We start from the raw sequence: 15,000 nt of genomic DNA, 5'->3' as shown, positions 1-15,000 counted from the left end.
CACAACGAACACACACACACACACACACACACACACAGCAGACAGGAATTGGTGCATGGAGTGACAATACATCACAGAGCCTATTTTTCATGCTGTCAGGAATATTCCACCATGATGAATAGAACCAATAGTGACAGACATTGATGCATGCCAAGCCGTCACACCCACAAACACATCTGCATCCCAAATGGCAACCACAGAGGTCTGCTCAAAAGTAGCACATTATATAGGGAATAGGGCTCTGGTCTATAGTAGTACCACTATATAGGGAATAGGGCATTTGGGACACAACCACCGTCCTGTAGAGTCGAGGGAATGACAGTACGAACACCCCACATTCATTTGGGGAACATTGCTGGAGGGTTCTCATTAAGGGTATAAGGTGATGCTGAGGTTGGAGAGGAGAGCTCAGAGACAGGCATGTCAAATGGTCTATAGACAACTTTATTTGTGGATTCAAATCAAGTACTTCAAATGTGTGCGTGCGTGTGTGTGTGTGTGTGTGTGTGTGTGTGTGTGTGTGTGTGTGTGTGTGTGTGTGTGTGTGTGTGTGTGTGTGTGTGTGTGTGTGTAGAAAAAGTTATATACTCAGCCACGGTGGCAGCCCTCAGTAGAACAGGTTATATACTCAGCCACGGTGGCAGCCCTCAGTAGAACAGGTTATATACTCAGCCACGGTAGCAGCCCTCAGTAGAACAGGTTATATACTCAGCCACGGTGGCAGCCCTCAGTAGAACAGGTTATATACTCAGCCACGGTGGCAGCCCTCAGTAGAACAGGTTATATACTCAGCCACGGTGGCAGCCCTCAGTAGAACAGGTTATACTCTCAGCCACGGTGGCAGCCCTCAGTAGAACAGGTTATATACTCAGCCACGGTGGCAGCCCTCAGTAGAACAGGTTATATACTCAGCCACGGTGGCAGCCCTCAGTAGAACAGGTTATATACTCAGCCCTCAGTAGAACAGGTTATATACTCAGCCACGGTGGCAACCCTCAGTAGGACAGGTTATATACTCAGCCCTCAGTAGAACAGGTTATATACTCAGCCACGGTGGCAACCCTCAGTAGGACAGGTTATATACTCAGCCCTCAGTAGAACAGGTTATATACTCAGCCACGGTGGCAGCCCTCAGTAGAACAGGTTATATACTCAGCCCTCAGTAGAACAGGTTATACCCTCAGCCCTCAGTAGAACAGGTTATACTCTCAGCCACGGTGGCAGCCCTCAGTAGAACAGGTTATATACTCAGCCACGGTGGCAGCCCTCAGTAGAACAGGTTATATACTCAGCCCTCAGTAGAACAGGTTATATACTCAGCCCTCAGTAGAACAGGTTATATACTCAGCCCTCAGTAGAACAGGTTATACCCTCAGCCACGGTGGCAGCCCTCAGTAGAACAGGTTATATACTCAGCCCTCAGTAGAACAGGTTATACCCTCAGCCACGGTGGCAGCCCTCAGTAGAACAGGTTATATACTCAGCCACGGTGGCAGCCCTCAGTAGAACAGGTTATATACTCAGCCACGGTGGCAGCCCTCAGTAGAACAGGTTATATACTCAGCCACGGTGGCAGCCCTCAGTAGAACAGGTTATATACTCAGCCCTCAGTAGAACAGGTTATACCCTCAGCCCTCAGTAGAACAGGTTATATACTCAGCCACGGTGGCAGCCCTCAGTAGAACAGGTTATATACTCAGCCCTCAGTAGAACAGGTTATATACTCAGCCCTCAGTAGAACAGGTTATATACTCAGCCACGGTGGCAGCCCTCAGTAGAACAGGTTATATACTCAGCCACGGTGGCAGCCCTCAGTAGAACAGGTTATATACTCAGCCACGGTGGCAGCCCTCAGTAGAACAGGTTATACTCTCAGCCACGGTAGCAGCCCTCAGTAGAACAGGTTATACTCTCAGCCACGGTAGCAGCCCTCAGTAGAACAGGTTATATACTCAGCCACGGTGGCAGCCCTCAGTAGAACAGGTTATATACTCAGCCACGGTGGCAGCCCTCAGTAGAACAGGTTATACTCTCAGCCACGGTAGCAGCCCTCAGTAGACCAGGTTTGTGGTTTGATTGATGCATGAGAGGAAATCAATGTTCCTCTTCCTCCTGTTCAGTAGCAGTTCATTTACACAGCCAGGGGTTACACTCAGGTTCATTTCCTGAACATCACTCATTTACACACACATGGGGCACACACACACACACATGGGGCACACACACACACATGGGGCACACACACACACATGGGGCACACAAACACACACACACACACACACATGGGGCACACACACACACACACATGTGGCACACACACACACATGGGGCACACACACACATGGGGCACACACACACATGGGGCACACACACACATGGGGCACACACACACACACACACACACATGGGGCACACACACACACACACACACATGGGGCACACACACACACACACATGGGGCACACACACACACACATGGGGCACACACACACACACACACACACACACATGGGGCACACACACATACACTTTAACTCACATGGATTTGGGATAAGAAGCATATAGCAGGTCTGGTCAACACTTCAAGGAAAATGTGTGTTCAAGGACTTGAGGAGGGAATTCTAAGAAATAATTTTTATTTTATTTTTTATTTAACCTTTATTTAACTATTCAAGTCAGTTATACACTGCTCAAAAAAACAAGGGAACACTTAAACAACACAATGTAACTCCAAGTCAATCACACTTCTGTGAAATCAAACTGTCCACTTAGGAAGCAACACTGATTGACAATACACTTCACATGCTGTTGTGCAAATGGAATAGACAACAGGTGGAAATTATAGGCAATTAGCAAGACACCCCCAATAAAGGAGTGGTTCTGCAGGTGGTGACCACATACCACTTCTCAGTTCCTATGCTTCCTGGCTGATGTTTTAGTCACTTTTGAATGCTGGCGGTGCTTTCACTCTAGTGGTAGCATGAGACGGAGTCTACAACACACACAAGTGACTCAGGTAGTGCAGCTCATCCAGGATGGCACATCAATGCGAGATGTGGCAAGAAGGTTTGCTGTGTCTGTCAGCGTAGTGTCCAGAGCATGGAGGTGCTACCAGGAGACAGGCCAGTACATCAGGAGACGTGGAGGAGGCCGTAGGAGGGCAACAACCCAGCAGCAGGACTGCTACCTCCGCCTTTGTGCAAGGAGGAGCAGGATGAGCACGGCCAGAGCCCTGCAAAATGACCTCCAGCAGGCCACAAATGTGCATGTGTCTGCTCAAACGGTCAGAAACAGACTCCATGAGGGTGGTATGAGGGCCCGATGTCCACAGGTGGGGGTTGTGCTTACAGCCCAACACCGTGCAGGACATTTGGCATTTGCCATGATTGGCAAATTTGCCACTGGCGCCCTGTGCTCTTCACAGATGAAAGCAGGTTCACACTGAGCACGTGACAGACGTGACAGAGTCTGGAGACGCCGTGGAGAACGTTCTGCTGCCTGCAACATCCTCCAGCATGACCGGTTTGGTGGTGGGTCAGTCATGGTGTGGGGTGGCATTTCTTTGGGGGGCCGCACAGCCCTCCATGTGCTCGCCAGAGGTAACCTGACTGCCATTAGGTACCGAGATGAGATCCTCAGACCCCGAGTGAGACCATATGCTGGTGCGGTTGGCCCTGGGTTCCTCCTAATGCAAGACAATGCTAGACCTCATGTGGCTGGAGTGTGTCAGCAGTTCCTGCAAGAGGAAGGCATTGATGCTATGGACTGGCCCGCCCGTTCCCCAGACCTGAATCCAATTGAGCACATCTGGGACATCATGTCTCGCTCCATCCACCAACGTGGCGTTGGTGGATGGAGCGCCACAGACTGTCCAGGAGTTGGCGGATGCTTTAGTCCAGTTCTGGGAGGAGATCAGCAGGGTAGCCTAGTGGTTAGAGCGTTGGACTAGTAACCGGAAGGTTGCAAGTTCAAATCCCCGAGGTGACAAGGTACAAATCTGTCGTTCTGCCCCTGAACAGGCAGTTAACCCACTGTTCCTAGGTCATTGAAAATAAAAATGTGTTCTTAACTGACTTGCCTAGTTAAATAAAGGTAAAATAATAAAAAGATCCCTCAGGAGACCATCCGCCACCTCATCAGGAGCATGCCCAGGCGTTATAGGGAGGTCATACAGGCACGTGGAGGCCACACACACTACTGAGCCTCATTTTGACTTGTTTTAAGGACATTACATCAAAGTTGGATCAGCCTGTAGTGTGGTTTTCCACTTTAATTTTGAGTGTGACTCCAAATCCAGACCTCCATGGGTTGATACATTTGATTTCCATTGATAATTTTTGTGTGATTTTGTTGTCAGCACATTCAACTATATAGAGAAAAAAGGTATTTAATAAGAATATTTCATTCATTCAGATCTAGGATGTTATTTTAGTGTTCCCTTTATTTTTCTGAGCAGTGTATATAATGACGGCCTACCAAGAGGCACAAGGCCTCCAGTGGGGTTGGGGGCAGGGATTAAAATCAAAACACACAATCACATAAAGAGAGACACCACAACAGATATTAGATATTTTTGTCAGATGTTACTATGGAATACTGAAGTATAATTACGAGCATTTCATAAGTGTCAAAGGCTTTTATTGACAATTTATATGAAGTTGATGCATGGAGTCAATATTTGTGGTGTTGATCCTTATTTTCAAGACCTCTGCAATCCTCCCTGGCATGCTGTCAATTAACTTCTGGGCCACATCCTGACTGATGGCAGCCCATTCTTGCATAATCAATACTTGGAGTTAGTCAGAAGTTGTGGGTTTTTGTTTGTCCACCCGCCTCTTGAGGATTGACCACAAGTTCTCAATGGGATTAAGGTCTAGGGAGTTTCCTGGCCATGGACCCAAAATATCGGTGTTTTGTTCCCCGAGCCACTTAGTTATGGCAAGGTGCTCCATCATGCTGGAAAAGGCACTGTTCCTGGATGGTTGGGAGAAGTTGCTCTCGGAGGATGTGTTGGTACCATTCTTTATTCATGGCTGTGTTCTTAGGCAAAATTGTGAGTGAGCCCACTCCCTTGGCTGAGAAGTAACCCCACACATGAATGGTCTCAGGATGCTTTACTGTTGGCATGACACAGGACTGATGGTAGCGCTCACCTTGTCTTCTCCGGACAAGCTTTTTTCCGAATGCCCCAAACAATCGGAAAGGGGATTCATCAGAGAAAATGACTTTACCCCAGTCCTCAGCAGTCCAATCCCTGTACCTTCTGCAGAATATCAGTCTGTCCTTGATGTTTTTCCTGGAGAGAAGTGGCTTCTTTGCTGCCTTTCTTGACACCAGGCCATCCTCCAAAAGTCTTTGCCTCACTGTGCGTGCAGATGCACTCACACCTGCCTGCTGCCATTCCTGAGCAAGCTCTGTACTGGTGGTGCCCCGATCCCGCAGCTGAATCAACTTTAGGAGACGGTCCTGGCGCTGGCTGGACTTTCTTGGGCGCCCTGAAGTCTTCTTCACAACAATTGAACCGCTCTCCTTGAAGTTCTTGATGATCCGATAAGTGGTTGATTTAGGTGCAATCTTACTGGCAGCAATATCCTTGCCTGTGAAGCCCTTTTTGTGCATAGCAATGATGACGGCACGTGTTCCCTTGCAGGTAACCATGGTTGACAGAGGAAGAACATTGATTCCAAGCACCACCCTCCTGTTGAAGCTTTCACTCTGTTAATGAAACTCAATCAGCAAGATAGAGTGATCTCCAGCCTTGTCCTCATCAACACACACCTGTGTTAATGAGAGAATCACTGACATGATGTCAGCTGGTCCTTTTGTGGCAGGGCTGAAATGCAGTGGAAATGTTTTGGGGGGGATTCAGTTCATTTGCATGGCAAAGAGGGACTGAATTGCCAATTAATGGCAATTCATCTGATCACTCTTCATAACATCCCGGAGTGTATGCAAATTGCATCATACAAACTGAGGCAGCAGACTTCGTGAAAATTAATATTTGTGTCTTTCTCAAAACGTTTGGCTACGACTGTAGACTGCAAGGCACATGTCAACGCTTCGCTCAACACAAGTATTGTACCTCCATCAAAATTGAGACAATGTTTCTTTAGAAAGACCCGGCAATCTAAATTACAACAATCAGGAATGTGTTGTAGCTACATTCCCTCAATATTCCCTGTAGTCACCTTTAGTGACGCTCAGAGACAAACTGGTCTGTAGATCCTGAATAGAAACAGTCTTGTACCTGCATCAAAATTGAGACAATGTCTCTTTAGAAAGACCCGGCAATCTAAATTACAACAATCAGGGATGTGTTGTAGCTACATTCCTTCAATATTCCCTGTAGTCACCTTCACCTTTATGTAGTGTTGTGGTGTCTCTCTTTATGTAGTGTTGTGGTGTCTCTCTTTATGTAGTGTTGTAGTGTCTCTCTTTATGTAGTGTTGTGGTGTCTCTCTTTATGTAGTGTTGTCTCTCTCTATGTAGTGTTGTGGTGTCTCTCTTTATGTAGTGTTGTGGTGTCTCTTTATGTAGTGTTGTGGTGTCTCTTTATGTAGTGTTGTGGTGTCTCTCTTTATGTAGTGTTGTGGTGTCTCTCTTTAAGTAGTGTTGTGGTGTCTCTCTTTATGTAGTGTTGTCTCTCTCTATGTAGTGTTGTGGTGTCTCTCTTTATGTAGTGTTGTGGTGTCTCTCTTTATGTCGTGTTGTGTTGTCTCTCTTCATGTAGTGTTGTGGTGTCTCATTATGTAGTGTTGTCTCTCTTTATGTAGTGTTGTGGAGTCTCTTTATGTAGTGTTGTGGTGTCTCTCTTTATGTAGTGTTGTGGTGTCTCTCTTTATGTAGTGTTGTAGTGTCTCTCTTTATGTAGTGTTGTCTCTCTTTATGTAGTGTTGTAGTGTCTCTCTTTATGTAGTGTTGTGGTGTCTCTCTTTATGTCGTGTTGTGTTGTCTCTCTCTATGTAGTGTTGTCTCTCTTTATGTAGTGTTGTGGTGTCTCTCTTTATGTAGTGTTGTGTTGTCTCTCTTTATGTAGTGTTGTGGTGTCTCTCTTTATGTAGTGTTGTGGTGTCTCTTTATGTAGTGTTGTGTTGTCTCGCTCTATGTAGTGTTGTCTCTCTTTATGTAGTGTTGTCTCTCTTTATGTAGTGTTGTGTTGTCTCGCTCTATGTAGTGTTGTGCTGTCTCTCTTTATGTAGTGTTGTGCTGTCTCTCTCTATGTAGTGTTGTCTCTCTTTATGTAGTGTTGTCTCTCTTTATGTAGTGTTGTGTTGTCTCGCTCTATGTAGTGGTGTCTCTCTTTATGTAGTGTTGTCTCTCTTTATGTAGTGTTGTCTCTCTTTATGTAGTGTTGTGGTGTCTCTCTTTATGTAGTGTTGTGGTGTCTCTCTTTATGTAGTGTTGTGTTGTCTCGCTCTATGTAGTGGTGTCTCTCTTTATGTAGTGTTGTGGTGTCTCTCTTTATGTAGTGTTGTGTTGTCTCGCTCTATGTAGTGGTGTCTCTCTTTATGAGAGATAATGTTCTATAACAGTTCTATAGTGTTCTATAACAGTTCTATAATGTTCTATAACAGTTCTATAGTGTTCTATAACAGTTCTATAATGTTCTATAACAGTTCTATAATGTTCTATAACAGTTCTATAGTGTTCTATAACAGTTCTATAATGTTCTATAACAGTTCTATAGTGTTCTATAACAGTTCTATAGTGTTCTATAACAGTTCTATAATGTTCTATAACAGTTCTATAGTGTTCTATAACAGTTCTATAGTGTTCTATAACAGTTCTATAATGTTCTATAACAGTTCTATAGTGTTCTATAACAGTTCTATAGTGTTCTATAACAGTTCTATAGTGTTCTAGAACAGTTCTATAATGTACCTGTACTCTAAACAGTAATTTGAGCAGGAAGCTTACCTTGTGATGAGACAGGTTTGTGTGACTGGGATGGGGTTGAAGTGAAGGTATGAGTTCTTAGAGATCCTCTAGTGAACACAGGGATGGATATGGACAGACTGAACTACAACGCCTGTGGAAAACAGACAGAGGTTAATTGAGTTCACATAGTCTCTTACTAACCTGCTGAACAGCACACGGACATGCATGTGTACGCAGGACACACAACGATGTGCAAGCACACACACACACACACACACACGCACACACACACATCTGAAACAGAGTATATCAGTGGTAGTCTAGACCTGACAGCAGTATTCACTCTGTACTGTCATCAGTGGTAGTCTAGACCTGACAGCAGTATTCACTCTGTACTGTCATCAGTGGTAGTCTAGACCTGACAGCAGTATTCACTCTGTACTGTCATCAGTGGTAGTCTAGACCTGACAGCAGTATTCACTCTGTACTGTCATCAGTGGTAGTCTAGACCTGACAGCAGTATTCACTCTGTACTGTCATCAGTGGTAGTCTAGACCTGACAGCAGTATTCACTCTGTACTGTCATCAGTGGTAGTCTAGACCTGACAGCAGTATTCACTCTGTTCTGTCATCAGTGGTAGTCTAGACCTGACAGCAGTATTCACTCTGTACTGTCATCAGTGGTAGTCTAGACCTGACAGCAGTATTCACTCTGTACTGTCATCAGTGGTAGTCTAGACCTGACAGCAGTATTCACTCTGTACTGTCATCAGTGGTAGTCTAGACCTGACAGCAGTATTCACTCTGTTCTGTCATCAGTGGTAGTCTAGACCTGACAGCAGTATTCACTCTGTTCTGTCATCAGTGGTAGTCTAGACCTGACAGCAGTATTCACTCTGTACTGTCATCAGTGGTAGTCTAGACCTGACAGCAGTATTCAGTGGTAGTCTAGACCTGACAGCAGTATTCACTTTGTACTGTCATCAGTGGTAGTCTAGACCTGACAGCAGTATTCACTCTGTACTGTCATCAGTGGTAGTCTAGACCTGACAGCAGTATTCACTCTGTTCTGTCATCAGTGGTAGTCTAGACCTGACAGCAGTATTCACTCTGTTCTGTCATCATACGAAGCCTCAGATCATCGATGGTGTTACACAGGCTTGTACAATGATAAGATATCAACATATGAATCAATATTTAATAGAGAAATGAATGTTACGGGACAATACCAGTGGTTGTGACAGATAGACATTAATGATTCAGTAATAATGCAACAAATAATTCATTCTCATTTGGGATGCTGATCTGTGTCATGTTGTTTATTAACAGCAGGCTGAAAACTCTTGTCTGTCTGTTTCTTTATCTGAATGAATGATTCATCTGTTTGAAGACCTTTGAAGTTGTTCCAGCCCAGGACTGGTCTAGGATCAGTCTATAGACAACAGGTCACCACTCCCCTGTGTATTGGTCAGCCCAGGACTGGTCTAGGATCAGTCTATAGACAACAGCTCACCACTCCCCTGTGTATTGGTCAGCCCAGGACTGGTCTAGGATCAGTCTATAGACAACAGGTCACCACTCCCCTGTGTATTGGTCAGCCCAGGACTGGTCTAGGATCAGTCTATAGACAACAGCTCACCACTCCCCTGTGTATTGGTCAGCCCAGGACTGGTCTAGGATCAGTCTATAGACAACAGGTCACCACTCCCCTGTGTATTGGTCAGCCCAGGACTGGTCTAGGATCAGTCTATAGACAACAGCTCACCACTCCCCTGTGTATTGGTCAGCCCAGGACTGGTCTAGGATCAGTCTATAGACAACAGCTCACCACTCCCCTGTGTATTGGTCAGCCCAGGACTGGTCTAGGATCAGTCTATAGACAACAGCTCACCACTCCCCTGTGTATTGGTCAGCCCAGGACTGGTCTAGGATCAGTCTATAGACAACAGGTCACCACTCCCCTGTGTATTGGTCAGCCCAGGACTGGTCTAGGATCAGTCTATAGACAACAGGTCACCACTCCCCTGTGTATTGGTCAGCCCAGGACTGGTCTAGGATCAGTCTATAGACAACAGCTCACCACTCCCCTGTGTATTGGTCAGCCCAGGACTGGTCTAGGATCAGTCTATAGACAACAGCTCACCACTCCCCTGTGTATTGGTCAGCCCAGGACTGGTCTAGGATCAGTCTATAGACAACAGGTCACCACTCCCCTGTGTATTGGTCAGCCCAGGACTGGTCTAGGATCAGTCTATAGACAACAGGTCATCACTCCCCTGTGTATTGGTCAGCCCAGGACTGGTCTAGGATCAGTCTATAGACAACAGGTCACCACTCCCCTGTGTATTGGTCAGCCCAGGACTGGTCTAGGATCAGTCTATAGACAACAGGTCACCACTCCCCTGTGTATTGGTCAGCCCAGGACTGGTCTAGGATCAGTCTATAGACAACAGCTCACCACTCCCCTGTGTATTGGTCAGCCCAGGACTGGTCTAGGATCAGTCTATAGACAACAGCTCATCACTCCCCTGTGTATTGGTCAGCCCAGGACTGGTCTAGGATCAGTCTATAGACAACAGGTCACCACTCCCCTGTGTATTGGTCAGCCCAGGACTGGTCTAGGATCAGTCTATAGACAACAGGTCACCACTCCCCTGTGTATTGGTCAGCCCAGGACTGGTCTAGGATCAGTCTATAGACAACAGCTCACCACTCCCCTGTGTATTGGTCAGCCCAGGACTGGTCTAGGATCAGTCTATAGACAACAGCTCACCACTCCCCTGTGTATTGGTCAGCCCAGGACTGGTCTAGGATCAGTCTATAGACAACAGGTCACCACTCCCCTGTGTATTGGTCAGCCCAGGACTGGTCTAGGATCAGTCTATAGACAACAGGTCATCACTCCCCTGTGTATTGGTCAGCCCAGGACTGGTCTAGGATCAGTCTATAGACAACAGGTCACCACTCCCCTGTGTATTGGTCAGCCCAGGACTGGTCTAGGATCAGTCTATAGACAACAGGTCACCACTCCCCTGTGTATTGGTCAGCCCAGGACTGGTCTAGGATCAGTCTATAGACAACAGCTCACCACTCCCCTGTGTATTGGTCAGCCCAGGACTGGTCTAGGATCAGTCTATAGACAACAGGTCACCACTCCCCTGTGTATTGGTCAGCCCAGGACTGGTCTAGGATCAGTCTATAGACAACAGCTCACCACTCCCCTGTGTATTGGTCAGCCCAGGACTGGTCTAGGATCAGTCTATAGACAACAGCTCACCACTCCCCTGTGTATTGGTCAGCCCAGGACTGGTCTAGGATCAGTCTATAGACAACAGCTCACCACTCCCCTGTGTATTGGTCAGCCCAGGACTGGTCTAGGATCAGTCTATAGACAACAGGTCACCACTCCCCTGTGTATTGGTCAGCCCAGGACTGGTCTAGGATCAGTCTATAGACAACAGGTCATCACTCCCCTGTGTATTGGTCAGCCCAGGACTGGTCTAGGATCAGTCTATAGACAACAGGTCACCACTCCCCTGTGTATTGGTCAGCCCAGGACTGGTCTAGGATCAGTCTATAGACAACAGGTCACCACTCCCCTGTGTATTGGTCAGCCCAGGACTGGTCTAGGATCAGTCTATAGACAACAGCTCACCACTCCCCTGTGTATTGGTCAGCCCAGGACTGGTCTAGGATCAGTCTATAGACAACAGCTCATCACTCCCCTGTGTATTGGTCAGCCCAGGACTGGTCTAGGATCAGTCTATAGACAACAGGTCACCACTCCCCTGTGTATTGGTCAGCCCAGGACTGGTCTAGGATCAGTCTATAGACAACAGGTCACCACTCCCCTGTGTATTGGTCAGCCCAGGACTGGTCTAGGATCAGTCTATAGACAACAGCTCACCACTCCCCTGTGTATTGGTCAGCCCAGGACTGGTCTAGGATCAGTCTATAGACAACAGCTCACCACTCCCCTGTGTATTGGTCAGCCCAGGACTGGTCTAGGATCAGTCTATAGACAACAGGTCACCACTCCCCTGTGTATTGGTCAGCCCAGGACTGGTCTAGGATCAGTCTATAGACAACAGGTCATCACTCCCCTGTGTATTGGTCAGCCCAGGACTGGTCTAGGATCAGTCTATAGACAACAGGTCACCACTCCCCTGTGTATTGGTCAGCCCAGGACTGGTCTAGGATCAGTCTATAGACAACAGGTCACCACTCCCCTGTGTATTGGTCAGCCCAGGACTGGTCTAGGATCAGTCTATAGACAACAGCTCACCACTCCCCTGTGTATTGGTCAGCCCAGGACTGGTCTAGGATCAGTCTATAGACAACAGGTCATCACTCCCCTGTGTATTGGTCAGCCCAGGACTGGTCTAGGATCAGTCTATAGACAACAGGTCACCACTCCCCTGTGTATTGGTCAGCCCAGGACTGGTCTAGGATCAGTCTATAGACAACAGCTCACCACTCCCCTGTGTATTGGTCAGCCCAGGACTGGTCTAGGATCAGTCTATAGACAACAGGTCACCACTCCCCTGTGTATTGGTCAGCCCAGGACTGGTCTAGGATCAGTCTATAGACAACAGGTCACCACTCCCCTGTGTATTGGTCAGCCCAGGACTGGTCTAGGATCAGTCTATAGACTGGTCTAGGATCAGTCTATAGACAACAGCTCACCACTCCCCTGTGTATTAGTCAGCCCAGGACTGGTCTAGGATCAGTCTATAGACAACAGGTCACCACTCCCCTGTGTATTGGTCAGCCCAGGACTGGTCTAGGATCAGTCTATAGACAACAGGTCACCACTCCCCTGTGTATTGGTCAGCCCAGGACTGGTCTAGGATCAGTCTATAGACAACAGCTCACCACTCCCCTGTGTATTGGTCAGCCCAGGACTGGTCTAGGATCAGTCTATAGACAACAGGTCACCACTCCCCTGTTTATTGGTCAGCCCAGGACTGGTCTAGGATCAGTCTATAGACAACAGCTCACCACTCCCCTGTGTATTGGTCAGCCCAGGACTGGTCTAGGATCAGTCTATAGACAACAAGGCACCACTCCCCTGTGTATTGGTCAGCCCAGGACTGGTCTAGGATCAGTCTATAGACAACAAGGCACCACTCCCCTGTGTATTGGTCAGCTCAGGACTGGTCTAGGATCAGTATTGATAAGAAGATAACCTATAGACAGCACCATTATTGGATCACTCATTCCAAATGCTACACTGAGGATGTCGGCTGCTGTGTGTTCTTCTCCTTTCTTCTCCTTCAGAGACAAACTGAACTGTAGATCCTGAATAGAAACAGTCTTGACTGGTAGCTCTTCTCCTTCAGAGACAAACTGAACTGTAGATCCTGAATAGAAACAGTCTTGACTGGTAGCTCTTCTCCTTTCTTCTCCTTCAGAGACAAACTGAACTGTAGATCCTGAATAGAAACAGTCTTGACTGGTAGCTCTTCTTCTTCTTTGCACAGTAAGTCTTTTCTCAGAGCTTGAACACAAAATGCAAATGTCAAAGATACTTTTACCAAAACAATGAATGTAAATATCTATGCTTGATATGGACAGAAACCATGTGATACAATGTTAACCTCAGGACAAAATCAATTCCCCCTAAAACACACTGACTGACTACCTTCTGAGTTTCTCTCTCTCTTTCTCTTTCTCTCTCTCTTCCTCACCTCCTCTCTCTCTCTTTCTCTCTCTCTTCCTCACCTCCCCTCTCTCTCTTTCTCTCTCTCTTCCTCACCTCCTCTCTCTCTCTTTCTCTTTCTCTCTCTCTTCCTCACCTCTCTCTCCTCTTTCTCTTTCTCTCTCTCTTCCTCACCTCCTCTCTCTCTCTTCCTCACCTCCTCTCCTCTCTTTCTCTTCTCTCTCTCTTCCTCACCTCCTCTCTCTCTCTTCCTCACCTCCTCTCTCTCTCTTCTCTCTCTCTTCCTCACCTCTCTCTCTCTCTCTCTCTTCTCTTTCTCTTTCTCTCTCTCTCTTCCTCACCTCCTCTCTCTTTTCTCTTCCTCACCTCCTCTCTCTTTCTCGTTCCTCACCTCCTCTCTCTCTCTCTCTCTCTCTCTCTCTCTCTCTCTCTCTCCTCCTCTCTCTCTCTCTTCTCTCTCTCTCTCTCTCTCTCTCTCTCTCTCTCTCTCTCTCTCTCTCTCTCTCCTCTCTCTCTCTCTCTCTCTCTCTCTCTCTCTCTCTCTTCTCTCTCTCTCTCCTCTCTCTCTCCTCTCTCCTCTCTCTCCCTCTCTCTCCTCGTGCATGTGTGTGTGTGTTTACAGTTCAGGATAAACAAGCCTGATACTGTAACGGACCTGTAGAGAGCTATAAAGCATGGTGCTGGAGGGGGGGGGTGCGTCTCACACACACACACACACACACACACACACACACACCACACACACACACACACACACACACACACACACACACACACACACACAGTTTGGCAGTAGGCTGGAGGGAGATGCTGTTTCTCATCACACAGGACAGAAAATCAATACAAATAATGTTATTGTTGGTGCCAGACCCTGTTGAACATTTCCCAGTCAGAGGTCAGAGGTCACCACTGTAGCTCTAGCCTCTGAGACACTGGCTGTGGCACCCTATTCACAAGGGTCCATGCATAGGGCTCTGGTCTATAGTAGTGCACTATAGGGAATAGGGCTCTGGTCTATAGTAGTGTACTATATAGGGAATAGGGCTCTGGTCTATAGTAGTGCACTATATAGGGAATAGGGCTCTGGTCTATAGTAGTACCACTATATAGGGAATGGGAGGGGAGGATTAGTTTAACTGTGTACAGTTCATTGTATATAGTAGGGAGGATTAGTTATACTGTGTACAGTTCATTATATATAGTAGAGTATTAGTTATACTGTGTACAGTTCATTATATATAGTAGAGTATTAGTTATACTGTGTACAGTTCATTATATATAGTAGAGTATTAGTTTAGCTGTGTTCAGGCTACAGTTCATTTGAAAGGGGAGTGAAAATGAGCGACACAAGAGTGTATGTGCGTCCCAAATTGCACCGTATTCCCGATATAGTGCACTACTTATGACCAAGGCAATAAAGGATATAGGTGGCCATTTGGGACACAGACTGTGTTAGTCTA

At 46.8% G+C, this 15,000-nt stretch overlaps 1 protein-coding gene across 1 annotated transcript in view; it reads right to left on the bottom strand.

Annotated features, from left to right (window-relative positions):
* LOC116371819 (multiple epidermal growth factor-like domains protein 11) overlaps positions 1-8,023 on the bottom strand; it is a gene marked incomplete at its 3' end in the record, with an annotated part of 18,480 nt that extends 10,457 nt beyond the window's left edge. The window contains exon 1 of the mRNA XM_031820880.1: positions 7,918-8,023. The remainder of the gene's footprint in view (positions 1-7,917) is intronic.
* Between the last annotated feature and the right edge of the window lie 6,977 nt (positions 8,024-15,000).

This window comes from Oncorhynchus kisutch, unplaced genomic scaffold, assembly GCF_002021735.2.
Source record: "Oncorhynchus kisutch isolate 150728-3 unplaced genomic scaffold, Okis_V2 scaffold3717, whole genome shotgun sequence".
In the NCBI taxonomy this organism is placed as follows: Eukaryota; Metazoa; Chordata; class Actinopteri; order Salmoniformes; family Salmonidae; genus Oncorhynchus; species Oncorhynchus kisutch.
The sequence above is the reverse complement of the archived record's forward strand: the minus strand, read 5'-3'. Positions and strand labels throughout refer to the sequence as shown.